Source organism: Macadamia integrifolia, chromosome 14, assembly GCF_013358625.1.
Source record: "Macadamia integrifolia cultivar HAES 741 chromosome 14, SCU_Mint_v3, whole genome shotgun sequence".
NCBI classification, from domain to species: domain Eukaryota; kingdom Viridiplantae; phylum Streptophyta; class Magnoliopsida; order Proteales; family Proteaceae; genus Macadamia; species Macadamia integrifolia.
In genome coordinates this window covers 12,565,090-12,578,239 of record NC_056570.1, presented here as the reverse complement: position 1 = coordinate 12,578,239, position 13,150 = coordinate 12,565,090, and the positions used below count along the sequence as shown (strand labels likewise).

General features: G+C 38.5%; 1 protein-coding gene across 6 annotated transcripts in view; it reads right to left on the bottom strand.

Moving 5' to 3' along the window:
• Nucleotides 1-10,020: 10,020 nt before the first annotated feature.
• The window catches only part of LOC122061467 (UBP1-associated protein 2B-like), an 18,222-nt gene continuing 15,092 nt past the window's right edge, over nucleotides 10,021-13,150 (bottom strand). For 2 of the 6 annotated variants that reach the window (XM_042624732.1, XM_042624731.1), the window contains one exon: nucleotides 10,021-10,389. The gene's annotated coding sequence lies outside the window, so the exon portion shown is untranslated. Of the gene's footprint in view, nucleotides 10,390-12,404; nucleotides 12,758-12,862; nucleotides 12,985-13,150 lie in introns of those variants that run through there. The other 4 variants (XM_042624735.1, XM_042624733.1, XR_006134651.1 and 1 more) reach the window with 3 other exon arrangements.

The following is a 13,150-nucleotide window of genomic DNA, read 5'->3' as shown; positions in this document are numbered from 1 at the left end:
CTATAGGTAACTTTCAATCCCTCTCTTGTTGATGTTGAGTTTATTTATTTATTTATTTATTTATTTATTTAATGGTAGAATGATCCCTTTTGCTTCCATCAATTGTTATCATAGCCTCCCCAACCAATGGGGACCTTAATGGGTATTTAAATATTATTGCATAAAAATTTATCTTATTTAGTTCTATTTAAACAAATATAGAATTGGATAACCTAAAGATCCAGATAGGCCCAATAGCACAACTAACCACTGATATTCCACCGACAGTGGATATACCTGTAAAACATAGGTGTAATGGAAGGACGGTTAGACCTCTTGACCGTTTGACTCTCAACAGTGAGGAGTCAAATAAAGTACAATAGTTACATGATCCCTGGTTCTTCGAATTTAGATCCCAACACCTACCATGAAGCTATGGGAAAAGTAGATACAGATAGATGAATTGACACTATGAAATCCAAGATAGATTCTATATACACCAATGATGCATGGACTCTAAATATCCACCTGAGGATATTCGACTCATTGGGTACAAATAGATCTACAAGAGGGGAAAAAGAATTGATGGGAAAGTAGGACGGTTCAAGGCTAGACTGGTTGCTAAAGGTTAGACTCAAAGAGGGGGTGTGGAATATTATGAAACCATTTCCCTAATCACGATATTGAAATCCATTCGGATTTCTTATCCATAGCGGTACACTTTGACTATAAGATCTGGCAGATAGATGTCCAGATAACTTTCTTGAATGGTCATCTAGATGAGGATATTTATATTCATAGCCAGAGGGTTTCACTTCTCCAGGAGAAGTGAACAAAGTGTATAAGTTATTGAAGTCAATTTATGGACTTAAACAAGCATCTAGAAATTGGAACATCAAGTTGATCAAATTATCAAAGAGTTTAGTTTTTATCAGTGTTGGGGACGAATGCGCGACCACAAGGAAGAACTCAAAAAAACACAATCACACAAGATGATGAATTTACTGTAGTTCAAACAGATTGCTTACATCCACACGAGATAGAGATTTTTCATTATTCCTAAAAGTCACAAAGTGACCTTTGCTTGTGACTAGGGTTTTCACTACAGAGATAATATATAGGGAATCCAAAACCCTAAACCCCATATAATTACAATTATACCCCATATATTTAATTGACCCAAACCAAATCCAATTACAAATACAGACCCAATTCTAACTATATAGACATACAAAGTACAAGACACCCAACCCTAATAATCTCCACCTTGGCTTGGATTCTGTAAACCACTTTGAAGAAGACTAGTATTTCATGTCGATTCTGTAAAATATTTCATTATCTTTGCCTATCCGTCATCCCTTGCTGGCATGACCCACACCCCTCGCCCGGGATGTATGTACAGCTTAGCACTACTACACAATGTGACATGGCTCTACCTCTCTTACCATTGCAATCCACTCTAAGAGATCACTACCACTTACCAAATATGAAGAGAAAGTCATCCGTTTCTATCCAGACTTGCACTTGTTCATCGCCTTAACCACCTGCAATTTATATTCTTCACATGTACCTCTTGCCCAAGTTTCAACAGTAGTTCCACCTATTTCTGTAGTCCCTGCAAATTCGTACAAATTACCAATCATCATTCCCCGCATCATAATCATGGTATGTCTTGAAACCTTGAGAACTCCACCTTCTGATGAGCATCTAAAACCTCTCGAATCCAGTGTTCCTAGTGAAATCAAATTCTTCCTTAGATCTGGCACATGCCTCACCACAATCAAAGTTCGCACAACCCATCAAAAATGCAAATTTGTACGGTCCAAATCCCGACAACCTTGTTTTTTGCGTTGTTTACCATTTTGACAGTATCACACTGACATGCATGATATGTAGCAAACTAATCCTTGACTAAACACACATGAAATGAACAACCAAAATCTAAAATCAAATCTAAAGCTTTTGTACCTGATGATGTAGTGAGAAGAACATTTTCATCATCACTCCAAGACCCTTCCACGACACCGGCCGTTGATGATTTACCACCGTTCTCCTCCTCTTTTCTATCCTCCTTACACTTTGGACAATTGCTCTTTCAATGACCTTCTCACTCGTAATAATGGCAGATTATTTTGTGACCTTTTGACTTTGAGAGACCCTTGCATTTTCAAGACTCCTCCAGTCTCTCATTTGATTTTCTTGTTCTTTGACCAACACTTGCAACTAAAGTACTACCCTCCTCTGATGCCCCATCACCGATATTTTTCCACCATGTCTTGTTCATCAACAAAGCAGCAGCAACCTCGTTAAGTTTGAGAGTATCCTTATTAAATAGTAGTGTAGTCACATTGTGATCAAATGAAGGAGATAGTGATGCCAATAAGAGAAGAGTCTTGTCCTCTTTTTCAATATTCACATCAAAAGTTGCCAACACCGTTAATATCCTATTGAACTCATCCAAGTGCACCTCAAACTTCACCCCATACAACCGAAGACCATATAGTTGTTTCTTAAAAAACAATCAATTCGTCAACAACTTAGACTTGTACCTACTCTCCAACTTTGTTCAGACTTCCTCTAGATCTGCCAACCCACTAATCTCACGAAGAGTGTTATCTAAAAGAACAAATGGATCGTATTGGTTCATAAATCCCTTAATTCTTGCCATTCATTGGCCTTCATATTCTCTGGTTTTTTCGATTTCTTCTTGAGAGCCTTGATTGTCACCTCTCACGTAAGAATATTCTTCACCTTTTGTTGCCACAAGGGGAACTCAATATAGCGATTGGAGTATTCACTGGAGAGACTTAAACCCTTCACCACCATTCGATTTACCTGACCTATACCCTCTGTGTCTGCCATCAATCTTAATAAATCGAATTACTGTTGATCTTGCACAAACCTGCAAAAATTATACCAACGAAATGGAAACTACTTGATCCTCTATGCCACTACATCTGGAACACCAAAAAAACCTTAGAAACCCTAACGTCTATACCACACTCTCTGTACGAAATCCATGTTCTCATATATAACTCAAAACTTGTACGGTATTGGCTTTGGGAACTTTTTTTTTTTTCACCTAACCTTTTCCCTTTTTCCTATGATTCCTTTCTCAGAAGTGTAATGATTACTGTAGATTTTTTTTTCAACTAATCACTCACCTTTCTCTTCTTAGTCTGTACACTTTACAATCATTTTTCTCATAATAAATTTTACATCTAATTTGAAATGATCAAATAGAAAATTATACACAACCAAGAAAAATATTATACAATCTTCCTAGTTAACTCTGGTGACCTGTGTAGAAACGAACAAAGGAAGACCTGCATGAGGCGAATGGAAAATAAATGGAAAAAAATTGTCCAACAATCTTTCATGCATCAGGATCGAAACAAAATTATACTAAAAATTGTATCTTCTTCCTCTTCTTGCACATCGCGCTTTTTTTCTCAAATCTCTATGCAAACCCTGCAACCATCTGTTGAACCTAGCTCTGATACTACTTTTTGGGGATGAATGTACAACCACAAGGAAGAAATCTAGTAAACAATCACACAAGACGAGGAATTTACCGTGGTTCGGAAATATTGTCAACATCCACCTGAGCTAACAGAGATTTTTCGCTAATCCTTAAAAAAACTCTCTACACCATTCTCTACCTCTCAAAGTGACCCCCTTTGCTTATGACTAGGGTTTTCACCATAGAGGCAATATATAGGGAATCCAAAACCTTCCCATATAATTATAATTATACCCCCGTATATGTAATTGACCTGAATCAAACCTAATCACAAATACATATACAATTATAACTATATAGACACCGTATAGAATACGAGACACCTAACCCCAAAAATTAGAACATGGATGAAGATTGTGTTTACACAAAGATTGGTGGGAGCTCTATTTGTTTACTTATCATGCATGTAGGTATGCTTAAATATGTAGAAAAGTGACTATCCACAAAATTTTCAGTGACTATCCACAAAATTTTCAATGAAAGTCTTAGGTGATGCTAACTACATACTAGGCATCAAAGTAGTCAAAGATAAAAAACATGAGATGTTAGGATTGCCTTAAGCCAATTACATTGAAAAAGTTCTAGAAATCTTTCTTTTTGACATGGCATTACACTTTCTAGGTCATATTATCCACATACCCCTGAGAATATAAAGACCGTGAAGGGGGCTCCCTAGCTATGCTTCAGCAATGGGAAGCCTCATATTTGCAATGTTGTGCATCAAACTAGACAAATGTCACATAGTCGACACGTCAATCATTATTAATCAAATTACGAAGAGAAACACTCGACTACTATCACGTGCATTATGAAGTACATGAGAAGGACAAAGGATTATTTCGTTGTGCATGGTGCAGACAACTTGTCAATAGTAAGGTTTGTAGACTCTAACTTCTAGTCAAATAAATATGATAGGAAGTCCACTTCTGGGATGTTGTTCATGTTAAAAGGAGGCACAATCATATGCAAGGGTATCAACCAAAAGGCAACAGATTCCATGACTAAGCTGAGTATTTGGTAGCTTGTGAAGTATCCAAGGAAGGCATGTGATTGAGAAAGTTCTTGACTAACCTAGAGGTTGCCCCGAACCTCAATAGACACATCCCTATTGTCACACCCCGTTCACACAGAACCAAGCCAGTGACGATGTTAACCCAAACCTGCCAGGATCATCTGATACAGTACCCAACCACATCATACACACAACTAAGAAAGTGTTCATCAATTCAGCGGAAGGCTTAAATTTACCTGTAAATATTTCTATTATACTTGATACCCAAATTGTAATATATAGTTAAGTACATGTGAGTCCGCAGGCATGATATTTACACAAAAGAATATAATTTACATATCAAGTACACAAAAGGGATCATCAAAAACTCAGAGGGTGCAGCTCAGCTCGGTATCAAAAGTAGAGCTCAACTCGGCATCAAAGGTAAAGCTCAGCTCGGTATCAAAAGGTACAGCTTAGCTCGGTATCAGAAGAAGAGCTCAACTCGGTATCAACAGTTAAGCTCAGCTCGGCATCAGAGCTACAGTCCTATAGCACAGCCCTCGCACGAGCAATCCGTGCCGTGCTCTAATTCCTCGGGGACCCACTAATCCTCTTCAGGGAACTCAACTGTGGGGCCCGCCCCGTGCTCATCAGGTTGATGACCTGTAAAATCATCTAAAAGAGTTGCACACGTGGGATGAGCTCACTAGCTCAGTAAGTGAAAAGAATGACCACACAGCAGTCCACACAACAAATCAAAACCATATGGACTATATGCTATGCAATTCATTTTTTTATCACATCCACCTAAACAACATTACTAAGTCCTTGGTTTAGTGCTACTACGACTATAGTGCGCGTATACACCGGGTACGAGCCGCGAACTCCATCCCGCGATATGCCCATAGGGCTGTCGGAGAAGGCCCACTGTGAGTACTTAAAAAAGTAAAACATGCCGACCACTGGCTCTCAACATAAAGTAAATGATAGAAATTAAAGGTGCTGACTCCAGCAATTTAAAAGCAGTACGATTGGCCCTCTTGAATATACCACCGGGGTTGCCGACTGTCCTAATGACTAGCTGGGCGTATGTCTAACCGTCATAGTGACCCAAAAATCGCGACCACTGCTTCCCCCCAAATGGTAACCCAACACCTCAACCCCTGTTGGGAAGGGTCGTAGCACGGGAAGGTGATAATCCTACACCGCATGCTCCTATATGACATAGTATGATTGTATAGTGCCTCCGCGTCCCATTCCACGGGCCACCAGTGCTCTCATTTTCAAGCCGACTACGGCATCTAGTCTATTAATGCATTATGCACAATGATGTCAACATTCATCTCATAAGCACATCATCATTTAACATTGAGAAAATAATCAAAACACACATGGCATAAGATAATGTGAGGATGGCTAAGCTACATATAATTTGCATGATGACATGGCTAATCTAGATACAATGGGATGATGCACAACAAGCCTTAAAATAAGGCCAAACGTCCTCTCCCCACTTACCTGTAGTGTACAAGGACTTACGCTCGGTACGGGTGAGATCCGGTGCGAGAAGCATACGTGTTGGTGAACCTAATATAAGTGAATGGGGTTAGCATTTCACCATTTTGTGATCAAAATTAATACGACCCAATGACAAAATCATGTTTAGAATCCTAAAAGAAGGTCACACGTCCGTTTTGGGTCCGTTCGGACATAAAAATCACCTTGGGAGCCTCTCGGGTGGGTCGGACAGCCCACCTGTCATGACCCACCAGTCAGACCCATCGGTCATGACCGGCGGGCAGGTCGGCCCGTCTATCGGCCCACCGGTTGGGCCCGCCTGTTGGGCCCGAGGGTCCTGTTAAGACCGGTGGCAGGTTGGCCAGTCGGTCAACCCGTTGATTGGGCCCGCCGATTGGCCCCGAGGGTTTACCCTCTCAAGCGGGTGCCCTCAGGCGGGCCATTTGGCCCATCGGTTTGGCCCACCGGTCTTGGCGGGAAAATACCATTTTTTTCCAAACTTCTCCCAACCTTTGGGGAATCAAATGGTGCTTTTTTAAGTCCATTCTTTACACATTCAAGGTCTCATAGATTTGCTCAAGAACTCCTTCAAAACCCCAAAATCACTTCAAATCACCAATGCTTCTTCAACCTTGTAAACACTTCTTCAAATCCTTCAAAATCAACACATAAACCATCTATTAAGCCTTAGATTCATCATCTCAAGGGGGATTTACAAGACCTCAAGAAACTCTATCCAAATCAAAGGTTTTACTTGGGTATAGTGAAAGTTTAAGGAACCCAGCCTTTGCTCACCTCTAAACGTAGATCTCGTATTGGAGATCACTTTTTCGGCGTCGGAATGGGAAGATCAAGCCTTGGCGCCGCTTAAATCCTTCCCCTACTTCTTCTTCCTCCCCTTTCTTCTTCTCCGTTCTCTTTTCTCCTTCCTTTTCTCTCTCCTCTTTACTATTTTCACCAACCACCCGAATGACATAAATGAGAAAATGGAAACTCATAAATGCTATTTATACTTTCTAAAATAACTAAGTAATCACATGGGTGGGTCACTCAGGTGGGTGGATGCGCCCACCTGTGACCGCCCACCTAAGGGCCAAAACTTGGCCAATAAGTGGGATTTTGACAAAATTCGGCCCTCGGCATGAATCTCACTCTTGGCATAAGATGTAATATACGTATGCGCCTTAAGATACGGCTACATACCTGCTTTATCTGTACATGGCCTTATAATATGTGCATGTACACAGCTTGGGTACACCCGTCTCCTCTGGCACTAGCTCGGACTTGTCTGGCCAGTCTATGTTTAAGGTCACCCTTGCCATCATGGTCCATAAAGAACCCACCTTAACTCTCTCCGGTTCGGGTCCTGCATGGTTAGACCGGGTCAACCGTGTAATCAGACCGGGTTTAAGAAGTAGGGTATTACACCTATTGTGAGATAGTATAAGAGTCATTGCTCAAGCTAAGCAACATATAACTCATCAGAAGAACAAGCACATGGAACACAAATATTATCTCATTCGAGAGATCATATAAAATGAAATATCTCTATTGCCAAGATTGATTCTGGAGATAATTTTTCTAACCCTTTAACGAAGGAATTAACACTTGTTGTATTTAGTAGCATGTCGAGAACACGAGTGTAAGAATAGATGCAAAAGTGGGAGATTGTTAGATATTTTGACATTTTAATGTGTGTCCATCCATCGTACCCAAATTAATTGAATTAAATTAATTACATTTTCATTATATGGTTGTTATAATTGTTATATTTTGTGTAATTGCCCATTTATACCATTACTTATTCTCAAATATGCAAATTTGGATACTCAAATCTAGGGTTGTCCCAAATTGTATATTTCTTTAATGGGAATTGAATGAAATAAATATGGACACTTTAATGTGTTGAACATTGATTCATTGAAATTTATGAATAGTTCATCGTCAAGTAATGTATAGCAACAAGAATTTTTGGTTGTTTTTTTTTTTTTGTCATGTACCTTAGAAGTACATATTGTTGCATTTGTATTTTGTGCACTTGTGGTGTGTCGATTGTTGATCTTTACTAACAAGACTAAATACACACTAGCCGCTCAGTGTATATGATATAAATGGTGCTGGGTGACACTCAATAAGATTTCCACTGCCCGTATAGTGAGAACATCCAAAATAGACTTCTCCAACTTTGATTAGTTAAAATCCAAAGCCTTGGTAAATGTTTTGTGAAGATTTTGCAAAAAGTGTTAATTTTATTATATTATTAAATAAAATATATTTGAATTCAATTTTTTTTTATGTTCAATCTACGGTCACAACCCTTGTAATTAGAAGGGAGAACGGCGGGAATGATTTCTTGCAATAAAATTTAAAACTCCCCATCCGTTTCTTAATTTGATACTAGTCGTGATTCCCCTCCCACTTCAACCGATAGTGTGTCCTACTTAATGGGTAAAGAGAAGTGCTTTTGAAACTGAGAAAGCGAACGGTCAACGCGAAGGTTCAAGACTTAACTGAGCGTTACCGAAGCAGAATGCTATGGATTTATGTCATGACAGTGATTTTTATTCTATGGTGCAAGGTCTATTGTGGATGTTGGTAGTATAGAGAATAAAGTGCAATGAAAATATTTACTGTTGAGGTTTTTAGGTTTACACCTTTCGTAGTGTTGTCCTTAAGTGCAATTAAAGATAACATAAAGGCTACCTTCACACAATTTTGTGTGATTTAGACCACTAAGTTGTAACATCCTAACTAGGCCTATTCTATTTAAGAGAAGCTTTAGCCGAAAATCTGGTTGCACTACTCATTATACAATGTGAGGTTAAGAAATTGAAGAGGGAAAAAATGAATCTTTTTCTTCTTCAACCTTGGGAATTCGACCATTTGAGAAGGTGAAAGCAATAGTGATCACGTTAGAGTGCTTCATTCCTTTGGAAGAACACGCTACTTGTTTGATCTAGATAACCTACATATCCACATTATTAGATGTGTGATGCGTTCATTGAGATCATCGTTCCTAAATAATTTTAGATGAAATATTGTATCAAAACACTTCCGCCACTGCCACCTTTGTCATTACATTGTGGAAACCAAGATTTGATTTGTAATTCTACCCTTTCGTGAGGGTTATTGTTATTCTTGAATTGAATATTGTCTACATAGAGGCTTTGTAAACAAGTTGGAAAACTCTTACCAACCTTGTGAGCGGTGTATAGGGTTTGATCTATGTAACCCATTAAGCACTCAAAATGATAGACAAGGTTTTCAGCAAAAGTCGGACATATGACGGCATGAAACAGCAAAGTATTTTGGCCGTTGGTCAATATCCAACTCTGACTGGAAATGGAACATTTTTGTTTAACCCCATTTTTGTGTAAAGGTTAACAATATTTTAGTAAATTTGGTCAAATTACTATGATGTTTAGTTTTAGGTATATATTTCTTTTTCTAAAAAAGAAAATGTATGTGTGCTTTTAGGTTCTCCTTGATAGGTTCGATTGAATTTTTCATGATGTGCACTTATTGGGCCAATGGGAATTTTACGTGAGGGTTACAAAGACCACTTTCCTTGGACGGAAATTTTTCTTGCGCCTGTGCAGGGTGACAGTTTTTGTGTCCCACATACCTTTTGTACCTTCTCAAAAACAGTGTCTGGCCACAGGGGACACAATCAGGACCGTTTATTCCCCTTAAATACACTCCCTTGTTGCACACCCCTCATCAGTACGGGACCACCGAAGGGACATAGATAAACTTCATCAAATGGTGGGGTTTTGTATTCCCCAGGGTTCTGGTATCTATTCAACTCTATCTGTGGGCAGCAATCAGACATGGTTTAAAATATCTTCGATACAATACCTTTCCGATATGTATCTTTAATTTAACCAATTGATACGACGATCGATAGCAATACTTTAATCTTTGATATTGAACATATATTAGAGATACGATACGATACCCTCCGATACGAATCTTAAATTTAACCAATCGACACGACCGATACAAATACTTTAAACCTTGCGATCAAATAGCGATCTTTTGCTCATATAAATAATAACTCTACACATAAAGAAGCTCATTAGATAAATTTAACACAACTAGAATCTAGCATGAGTCCTCCAATGCCATTAGCTACATCTTCCAAACCAATATCTGAGGGGAAGGGGGCAAGGAAGAAATGATGCAGGCCAACCATTGGTAACACGAGTTCAAATGAACATGACATGTATTGAGGAGGACTTGAAGTTGATTTCCCACCAAACTCGGAAAAACTGGTTCATGTGCTTGGAAGTGCCGCAATGTAACCATGGCGATTTCCTCACAAATCATATGACCAGTAACTCCAATCCCATTTTTTCTTCATTCCTCAGTGTAGCTGAAGATAATTAGTTTTCGGAGTCAATAAAAATCACATTTAAACAAGACAAAAAAATAAATAAATAACCAGCAGTTAGATTAGTGTTTGACGAACATGAATAAACGGATCTTTTAAACAAAATAAATTGAGACTTGGGACTTCTTGATTAAAAAAAACAAAAAGAGAGAAGGAATGATAAAGTGCTCCATAAAAACAGGGATGGCGACCAACAATCAAAGGTCAAGAAGTTTGTTTAAAAAGTTGTAGGATAAATATAGTTGTAGTCATACAATTCAGAGCTAGACTGCTGGAATAGGGATGTCAATCAACATGCCCATATAGGTCCTCTTGTCAAAATGCGGTCTATCAAAAACTTTATTGAAGAATGACCACATTAATTACCAACATGATGTCCCAAATGGAGTAGTGATCTCAATATGGAAACCATGTAGAAACAAAGCAGCCTGCTGGAAAATGGAGTACTGGAGTTTGGAGTAACCCCTACTCCCACAAGATCAGCTTCTTCTTTGTTTGAAGGTTATTCATCAGTGTTCAGGTTGATGCTGTGATCCATTGTCAGTATTCATTTGCTTCCAAAGTTCCTTTCAGCATTGGAGAATTTTAACCTTATGTTCTGCCAGAGTGAATTTGCTCAGTTTGTTTGGGGCTACTTTGGTCAGTTTGTTGTGTTGTCCTTCTATCAAACAATCCAACAATCAGTGGAAGCTTAGATTAAATTAGTTGTTTACATTGATTGGCTAATAAGACCTCTTTTGTTCTCTTGATTGGTGGGAACTACTCATCTAATTTTGAGGGAGTTATGGGTAGAATATTGTATTATTTACATCAAGGGGGTGGTTAATAGCCCTAAAGCTGTGCTTTTCCGAATTAAGAGGTATCTCATTGACATTAATCCTTTTCTCGCCATCTAAACAGGTTATACTTTTTGAGAAGGAAATGCTTGATCTATTAAGAGTGGAAGTCAAACCTTTAGAGAGTGGCTTCATTATAACTAGACTGTTATATCCTCTAACTGACTTTATAAAGCTACATATTGACGGTGGTAATCCAGGAATTGCAGGTATTGCACGTGGAAGTGTGATGTGATCCCAGGTTCAATAACCTTTATTATGGGTTCGCTAGAGGCCCACTAGAATACTAAATGTCTCAAAATAAGGTTTAACTGGAAATTCGGTAAGTATATAGATAGGACCCTTTCTAGAGCAAACAATAGAATTAGGACATGAGGATAATTAGATTTCAAAGGAGAAAGACAAACTTGGAGTCTCAATGAGGCGGTTACAAAACAGAAATAAATTCAGAACATAAGGACTTAAATGTAAATAAGAAGATTCTATCTTCTTCCTCAATATAGAAGAACAAAACAGCAGCAGAGTTCAGTTGGCTACAGGTGAAAGAACTCTTCCGATTTAAGACCAGAGCCTGAAATTTCAGGAGTCTTCTCCAAATTCAAAGGCCTGGTGGTCCCAACACAAAAAACATTGAGATGCCAGTAATAAAAAGAATAAGTTATGGCTGAAACTGATCCAGGCGGAGGCTTCAGTTTTTGGTCTGAAGTCAAGTTTGAATCTCACTCCAGAATCACTCTAACGGAACGAAGCTACACAGGATATGTCGCCTACAGGGTAACTACCAGTACACAAAATTTCAGGAAGACAAGGAAGAGGATCGAGAGAGATTTACCCAAAACTGTTGGACTGTAAGTACCGTTATTTACAGGAACAGAGTAGTAAAGAGAAAATAACAATAGCTCAGCCTTTTCCCAACTAAATGGGGTTGGCTACATGGATCCATCAAAGAAAAACATAAAAGGTAAAAGAGAGAGGAGGTGATCAAGAAAAGAAATAAGACAAGAATAAGAGGAAGTAATAATAATAATAATAATAATAATAATAATAATAATAATAATAATAATAATAATAATATATATAGAGAGAGAGAGAGAGGTAATCAAACATCATAAAGGGGAAACCAGGGATGAATCGAGCAGGGGAAGTAAGAGAGAAGAGAGAGAACCAGTAAACAGACCATCAACCAAGCAAATCAAAATTTATCCCCCCGCTAGGGTTACATGTTATCATATAAATAAGAATAGAAAGACTACTAATTAGATTCTAAAACTGTAAGTGAAAAGAACATCTCTACATTATCCAACTCCAACAACGGAAAATAAAATAAAAATTTACATAAATATCCGTAAGCAACTAAGGAACAAAGTAGTATGGGAGTATAGGAATAAGAACTGGAAAAGAAACAGAAACTAGGGCATGTAAGTTTCTGCCGGGAGACCAAAAGGCAATGAATTGCCACTACTAGGGGGGTTCGATGGATAGATGTGGTGGCTGTTCCTGCACTATGATATTATCTGAAATTGAGAAAAAGGCAGCAGAAGATTAGTGGACAGAATATCATGTCAAAGATCAAAACAGAATAAGAGAAAACTGATATGGAATTAAGGGACAGATCTGACCTTTAATGGAAGGAGAAAAAGATAAAAAGAAAAGTAGAAGATGGGTTAGGCTTCTCAGTTCTCACCCAACTGCGGAGAAGGAATCCCACCAACTCCAGCCTTGGCATCCCCAGAAGGTTTCCCTATGGCATCCCACAGTAGAGCAGTACTGAATTCCACATAACCATGCTGTCTCTCTTAGAAATCAGTAAGCATAAGCATAAATTGTCCAAACTGTTTGGGGTAGTGTGATCCCCTACTCTTTATTGTTTTAACTTCAATGAAATAGGCAAAATAGGAACCCCCCCC